The sequence below is a fragment of the Schistosoma mansoni genome, chromosome W, assembly GCF_000237925.1.
Source record: "Schistosoma mansoni strain Puerto Rico chromosome W, complete genome".
Lineage (NCBI taxonomy): Eukaryota > Metazoa > Platyhelminthes > Trematoda > Strigeidida > Schistosomatidae > Schistosoma > Schistosoma mansoni.
In genome coordinates, this window is record NC_031502.1 from 18,801,536 (window position 1) to 18,810,303 (window position 8,768).

General features: G+C 32.4%; 1 non-coding gene across 1 annotated transcript; it reads right to left on the bottom strand.

Annotated features, from left to right (window-relative positions):
- Nucleotides 1-8,029: 8,029 nt before the first annotated feature.
- Nucleotides 8,030-8,096, bottom strand: Smp_tRNA_00039_Pseudo_TTG.1.1. The gene has a single exon. It is a non-coding gene (tRNA).
- Nucleotides 8,097-8,768: the final 672 nt, after the last annotated feature.

The window sequence follows — 8,768 nt, forward strand, 5'->3', positions numbered from 1 at the left end:
AGAGTCTTTTCGATCCATTTTGGTTTTTAATTCCAGGTTCCTAGCTTCTGTGATGCTAAGTTCATAGTAACGACTGAAAGTGATCTGATTGGTTTTTAGGAATGTATATATTTTCCTTTCTCAGCGACTGGTGTCTTTTCCTCCGATTTCGTGGTTCATACTTGCCATTTTCCTAACGTGTTTAGCTCCACGTTCAAATTTGGTAAGATAACCCCTAGTTCGTTTACTTAATGTAATCTTCCAGGAGCTTGCGTCATTCATTGCCAGTAATAAATCAAGGTATTCCACGTCTTAGCTTTTGAGGAATGTTGTTAGACTTTGGGATCAGATTCATGTTGTGCATACTTCGCCTTTGGCTAGTTTGTCTGATTAGACTCTTGTCCACGTAGTTCTATATATTTAGTTGGGTATCTTATTCTGTTTTAAACCAATGTATTTATCGTAGCAAGTGAAATGTGATTGTGACTCAATTGTAACCGTAGCGTTGTTAAGGGGCAATACTGGGTCAAATAGTTTGACGAACTGGGAAGGGAGCTACATAATTTTATCTTTCGAAATCAATATTAGATGATACTAGATTCATCTAGCTTTTGGGGAAGGGAGCATAGTATCTGGCTGTTAATATCGAGACCTTGGGTGATCCCTGTCATCAGCGATATAATGCAGCTTACAAATTTATTGAGTCACCTTCATACATTTTTCAATGCTTAATTCAACTGTTATCAAAGGCATCCTTTTGATAAATGTATCAGTATAGTGACCGAAATTTCTGTTTTCTTGATACATTCAATTGTATGGTTTCATTTGTCATAAGATGTATATACCAAGATACAATCTACAAAACATCAGGTTTATTGAGCGGTTTCAGAACTCTATTCTGTTGTCTAATTTTACTGTTATAATTAAACAGTAAAAAGCTTAGTAGAATAGGGTATTGAATGACACCACTGAGATCCATTTATTATAAATAAATAGAGGACGAAGTACGTAATAAGTATGTAAACTAGCTAACTAACGAAGGAATGTGTTGAACAGCATGTTTCGACTAAGATGACAGAAAAAGTAGGTTTCGTTGATTTGGGAAAGTCCTTCTTTCTGCTCTTGAAAAATGCACTGGAAAACTACTTTCAAATCATAAATGGGCTCGTTCGTAAAGCCTATTCAGTGGTCTATAGCATGTGAATTTGTATAGGATTCTACACACAATGTAGATCTGAATGGTTAAGTTTATGCATTTCTACTGCTGATGTAATAGTAGCTGTTGTTAGTTAGATGTTTTATTTCCATGAAATTGTCGCTTATTAGTTGTATATATTGTCTCGAGAAATGATCGTACCTTCTGTGCTATGAAAAATCTTTATCTGTTTCTTGATACCTTTGGACACTGAATTTTTCTTTCGGCTGGTGAGTTCTGAGAGTATTTCACGCAGTAGTTTGTAAGTGCTTGGTTACAATGACAAAATCCACCACAATTTATACAATATTCTGTCGCTGCTAGCAGGTTTTAAAAACGTACTGGAATTTTGAAGTCAGTTCAAGTTTAGTGGACAAAGTATGTCCACCGTCATCATTTCAGATTATTACTAGAGACGTGCAAGAGAAGTTTGTGGCTATTACTCGTTTTTTGAAGCAACGATATCTTTACAGAAGGTCCTCTAATTAGCTTATACTACAAGGTTGATATAAAGTGGATTCGCGGTTAGTTGTTTTAGTTGGTATCTCTTTTCCTAGACACCATTTATGAGGATGAAGTCAGTGTTAATCGTAGTTAAAAATATTTATTATTGAATCAAAGCAAAATAGTTTATTGGCAACTTATTAACCTTGGCCTCAAGATCGAAGCGGAAGTGTCTAGGTTTCGTTCAAATCATGGGCCGATCAATGTTAGACCACCAATGCAAACCTAAAAACACTGGATGGCCGCTTCGTCCTAGTTTACGACTCCTCAACTATGAGATTCAACAATCTTCAAAACCCCAAAATGAAAAATACTTGGGTTTGTTTATTGATAAGTGATATGACGAGATAAAAAGATAAAATCAAATTTTGACTAGTGATATTTGGTCCGTAATACTTCCGTTTTCAACTGAATGTGATGATTATTCAGAGTAATATTTGTTTGGTTTCACAGTATGATATTTTATTTGATATTACATTGATTTATTTGACTCATGTTTATTCAAGATACAATACTCTTGTATTAAATTAACATGACTCTTGCTCAGCATGACACGCAGCATGCGACTTGTTATAACTCGGGAATTTTATTTTAATTAATAGTCAAAATGGGTATACAATCAATATATAAAGGGATTTATTATCGACTAGGCTTATCATCGTGTTCTGGGCTTAATGAATCTTCACTTTTACCAATCTTATTGCTCTTACTTCGCGTCGTGGGAATTGTAGTGGTTTCTAGTTTTTCTTTTCAAGTATAAATAATTATTGATACGGATGTAGCTATAAGAACAATTAGATAAGTTCAAGAACCTATCTAGTGTCACTATACTTTCGAAATATATCGACTCATATTAGAAACTAAGTCAATATAAAGGGTATCTAGATAAAACTTGGTAGGATAAAACGCTGAGAAATTGTGCAGACATGCGAAAATATTATTGATGATTTTTGGAGGAATCTACTTCAAGCGAAGCAGTACTTGAGAAGCTTTCAATGGTCTATCTTTCTTCGAACTTACTTTTCACTGTAAACTGACGTCAACTGTAGTACCATTGGAAACTAGAGATTTTATATCTTCAAACCAGTTGAATATATTTTAGTGTTTATGCAAAAGACAAAATAAAATTTAAGAAGGTCTATGATGAGTTATATCTAGTGAAGTTTGAATTCGTTGAACTGCATAGTCCAGGGATTGGCAACGAGTATAAATCGACCTCACATTTCAATATAAGTGATAAACTAATGATCTACATAGCGTTTTTATTTACATTCAGTGTCAGGGAACAGTGCCAAGTACAGAAACCAACGGAACGTCGCACGCAAAACATATCAAAGTCACCGAGAAAATACTAGTCTGAAAACGATCTATACTAGATTCAGACAGGTTATGAATATCTAGCATTTATATGAACAGTAAATTAGACCACATATAGCCATCAAGCATTCACATTTGAGAGGAAATGGCTGTCCACATGGTACTCCTGGTTTACTTAGTCACAATTTAACTGTTCAGTAGAGAACATTAGACTGTCAGTAAGGGGTTCATTCTTTTATATGATACGTAATAGCCAGTGTGTTTCGGTTTACTTTGAGTCGGAACAGTTTCAGTTTGTCCTGTTAATATAGTTAATAATTTGATGATAACGATGGACCTTATTTCCGCTGGTAGTTTCGGGTTAAGTTTGTGAACTTACCATAGCACTATCCTGCCGTTGACTTATGCATTTTTAGTACTAAAACTTTCTTCATTCCTCTCCGTCCAATAAAATCAATAGTCACCAAAATTAAGTCATTGGTTACTAACACTCTATGGCGACCCGAAAATAAAGAACAATTTGTGAGCTCACGTTTGCCAATAATTATGTATAAGAATAATTTAGCATGCACTGGCGAAATGATCCCGAACGTTACCAAGGACAAAGGAGGTGTGTCTGTATGTATGTTTGTATGTCTGTATGAACGATGTTCAGTGCATTACTCTATCCTCCAAATCCACATCACATCGCTGGATTAATTTCGCGAATTTCATCTACATGAAGATAATAATCTGCAATACGCTCTTTGCTAACGCTGATCAAACAGATTTGACCACTAGCTTTTCGAATATATTTCGTTTCCATTGAATGCGCAAAACCAACAACGAAAATTTACTTGTCTATCAAATTTTGGCTCTGTATATAAATTTAATGGCAATACTAATATCCATTGCCCCCATCCATCGTAAAACTTTTGTTCTGAAAACCCTATTTCGGTTATTCTTTAAGCATTACAGAGAACTCATCACCAACAGCTTCAGCAACAACCGAAGGCTTTTTGAGCCCATATCACCTTTTGTGTTAAGTACATCTAATTAGTAACATCATTTTAAGTATATGTTACCAAATGAATGACCTCCAACTCTAAATGAAATTATAGTATATGTATATAGTGTTATAGTTAAACGAAATTGTTTAAATAGAATACAAATCGGAAACCTATTTACTAGTGATGCTTTATCAATCCACCGATTTCATCCTAATCGTTGTGTACATAAAGTTCATATTCAAATTCTCAGGCTTCCATAGTTATAACTTCATTCGCATCACCAGTACTCAATAATCTTTTATTATTACCTATTTATTATTTCTTCATATTCATAAAATGGATATTTATCTATGGCGTATAAAATATCTTCATCAACTGTTTGATTATGACATAACTTAAGTTTTGTACTTGATATTTCAAGAAATATTTGACTCAGTACTACTCTATATTCGCAATCTCTTAATATTCTCCAAGTTGAAATTATCTTCCATCCGTAATCTATTCGAAACTTGAAAACACTTCCAATTACTTTTTAAATGACCCAATATTGGTCTATTTTATTATAGAAATATTAGTTAATTATAAAGAAGATTGTCCAGCATTAATAAATGACGTAGCTGTAAAGCGAATTTCCTCCCCTGAATTGTTTTAATTTCCTCTTCAGTGGCATTTTTGGGTTATGTTTCGATATAATAGATTATTACAAACAACTGATCAAAATAAAATTTCTTCTTTTATCTCTACACAAGTCCTCAGAAGAATTTAACTTCTTTCCATGACCATAATCAGATTATTAATCTTGATAATAAATAAATTTTATGAAGAAATGGATAAGAATGCTGTTAACAGAAACTTTATAACACGAAATTTCAATTATACTGATGTTATTCAAACAGTAACGTCTTTGTTTTGTTTCCTTCAATTTGTTTACAGTTTTATTTATTTTTTGTTACCAAGGTAATGGCGCTGGATCATTGTTGTGTCGATATAAACGAAGTAATTTTAATAAAGGTTTTGTAATTACTTACTGTGGATAAGTTAAATAGAAATTATTGACACAAATTGAACAGAAATATTTTCAGTGTACTGAGAATCTACTTGTTTTAAAGTAAATTGAGAGTTTTTTAGCATGGCAAGTTTGATCGTAAATGATTGTAGGACATGTCATTAAAGTCGTAAGATTGAGTAAATTTCAATGTTTTAAACAACTTAAAAGAAGTCATAGTGCAAATTTAATATTATTTCTAGCTATTTAGAAGTGTTATCATCTAAAGTTAATAATGAAATACAGATTGTCCGATAGGCTTTATGATACACTTATATTAGCACTACAATCTACTTGCTTAAATCAAAGTAGATAGTATTCTAAATGAACTCAAATATAAACAAATGAAGGTTGAATGACCAGTCAAATAGCTAACTTTATTTCCGAATGATGTATTAAATACTTCGTTATTATTCTTATAATAAAAACATTAACCCACAAATTGATGATAAACATTCTCTTACAATTTCCAGAATGAACTGTAGGCTGGAAAACAATGTATAGTGGATATCTTTTACAGATTGAAACAAAGCTAAGTTACACAAGAAATCAGTTATTACGTATAACTGTTATTGTTTCACAGTTTAATTTTTTCGATTAAATGTTCTTTGTCAAAAAGAATATGACATTTTGAAACTGTTCTATATACTCCGGAACTATGGACATGTAAGAGTCAATTCGGTATTACTAGTTGAAAATAGTTGATTAATAAATATCTACAGTTTTATAAATTCCTGTGAATTTCTTTCTAGAAACATCAAATAATTTACAAGATTTTGATGCAAGAAATGGGTTCAATTAATTGACAGATCAACTATAATGACTGAATCTTCATTGAATGCATGTACTTGATTAGCCTCATTACGAATCAAAAAGCCGATTTCTATATTAAACTTATATGACATTTGTTCACAAATAAAGGATGTAGTTTACTGTTCAACCTCAATAATATGGTACACATAGAACATTGTGTAGAATAATTAGTTTAACTAATGGTAGTAAACAGACTTTAAAAATATAATGTAACAGAATATTGAGATTAAGAAACACTGAACTAGAATAATGGACATCATTAAAGTTGATGATTAACTGTTTGCTTGGATCTATTTAAATGATGCAAACTTCAAAAATCTAGTTGTGTGTTGATAACTTGAGTTTTAAGATAATTCATCCTATTGGTGTTGGAAATTTACGTCGTATCCATTAAGAAAAACGTAGAAATATTTTTCTGGTATTTTAATAACATGTAGCTATTGAGTTCTAAAAACGAGATTTATAAACTGTATGGGGCCTTACATTATATCATGATTGGTGAACTCATCCGTACATTTACTACTATGAAAAGCAACAGTGCATTAGGAAATAGGAGTAATTGATTGCTAGCTTAATTAGTTAAATTGGTATTGAATGAATAAAGTACTGGAAATTTCACTGTTGTATTGGACGATGATCAGTGTGGTTTAGTTCAGTTTGTCGATAGTTTTCTTTAAAAGTTGAAATCAAACAGGGAATCATGAATTCATTGAAGAGAGGATTTCGTGCTTTCATGTATTTAAACCTACATTTCGCACTTCAGAAAAAGTAATTTTTACACAAGGAGTGACCTGAACATATCATTGAAGGATGCTAATTAGGCAAACTTGATTTCTTAATGAAGTAACATTTGATAATCCCATAAAACCCTGCTGGAAAACCTCGTTTACCGTCTTTGACGACATATAGTTCTCATACTAACCATGAATTTTAAATCGTCTCTGCTCTTACAACAGTAGATTTGTTTTGTAAGTGATTTATTATACGCGAAAATTTATACTATTTTCTTACAGAAAAATGGTTTATTCACTCGTAGTCGAACTCGAAAGAAAAAATGCCGAATTATTTTTAATGATATAAATTAAAGTCCTTCGCTATGATGAATGAATATAAAGTGGGGATATGAATTCTCAAACTAAATTTATGAATCTTTGCATGCTCCAGGTAATTAAAAGAGGATTTTAGTCAGATACAAACTAAGGCCAGTTGAAGATCTGAGAGCAATAGATAAGAAGTATTTGTGGTTGAATGATTAGTGCTCATAAAATTCAGAATATTCGAGCTACCACTTTACAGGTTACAGAATGTTTTGTTCAATGTTAGCTTTAACAATGTAAATAAAGTTCCAGAAAACAGTTTATCAAAACGGTTATACAAAATCTTAGTAGTAATCAGGCAAACATTTCATTTGTTCAAAAAACAAACTAAAGAAGTGCATGACGTATTGTAAGTTTTAATAAACCTATCAGAAAATAGGTCAAGCTCATTAATAGACATATAAAATACAGCAGCATAAAAAGCCTGATCTATTATTGAAAGCTTTTTCTATTGTCGTTGTTTTTTTGCGAAATCCACCAATCAAAAGACCTCGAATTTACAAACTATGGGTTGAACTGAATATTAAACAATATATATAGATATATAATTGTCATTGCTTTTACAAATATTACGATAACAGTATAGTTTGTAATATATCATGAATCCAATAGATAAATCAGATGACAGGATTATGCTCAGATCAATAACAAACGAAACATCATTTTATTTATGGTGGATACTAATTGGATTCTTTTCTTCATTCCTAATCACTGAATTAATATCTCCAGCTGTATCAAGAATCTATAGTAAATCTTATGAAAGTATTTCACGTAAACAATATCTAGAATGGAATGCAAGGTAACTAATTGTTAATACTGAAAATTATTGTTGGTAATATTCTATTTAAATAATCATTCATATAATGAATAAATAATCAGTGGACTACTTTTTATTAGTGTGGAATTAGTAAACGGTCGTATGGAATGTCGAACTAATATGATGATTAGATATTTTGACTTTATTCTTTCCATATATCAGTATCTCCTTAGTAAGGAAAGATGGATAGTGGCTAGCAGTGGAATCGAGGACGCGCCTTTCGTCCTATTTGGGACTCGTCAGTTGGATGTACCTGCATCTCAGAGTTGATGTTCATTCCGGGACTCGAACCCAGTACCTTTCGCTTCAAACGCCATCGCGTTATCCACTCGGCCACTGAGTCCTGTTAGCCACTTGCTTGTGCAATGGGGTGAAGTTGAAATTTACTTAGTATTGTTTCTTTGAATCTTCCCATCGATGTGTTAGGACTGTTGCAAACAATCAAACTCTCTGTAGAGGACTGAATCCGTGTGAGAATTTATTTACTTATTGTGCATATTAGATTCAGTAATGATGAGATGTCGAAATGGAAGTTGATTATATTTTTGATTTACTCCTCTATATGTATTACTAAGGCGATTAATAAAACTTATGATGTTTACCACCTGATTAGCTATAGCCACTATCTTGGATTTTCATTAAATTTCGATTGTGGACAGACGTAGAATCCGGAAAGCGTGTTTCGTCCTATATGAGGCTGACTAAATGGGTCTGCTTGTATTTCGGTGTTGAAGGTCACAATGAAACTTTAATCCAATACCTTTCGCTCCAAAAAGCAACAAGTTTTCCACTGAGCCACTGAGCTCAGATAGTTGCAACAGTTTGGATTTCTACTGCTGGGAGCCACATAACTTTGGTAAAAACTTGTGACCAAATGGTAACGTTCTTAGGATGCACAATTCCGATCGTTAACATCATCAAAGGGTAAATACAAACTTCTATCAATCACTACTTCAGATAAGGTGAATATTTTCCAAGATCTTTTTAATTAAGGGAGAAAATGTTCATGATG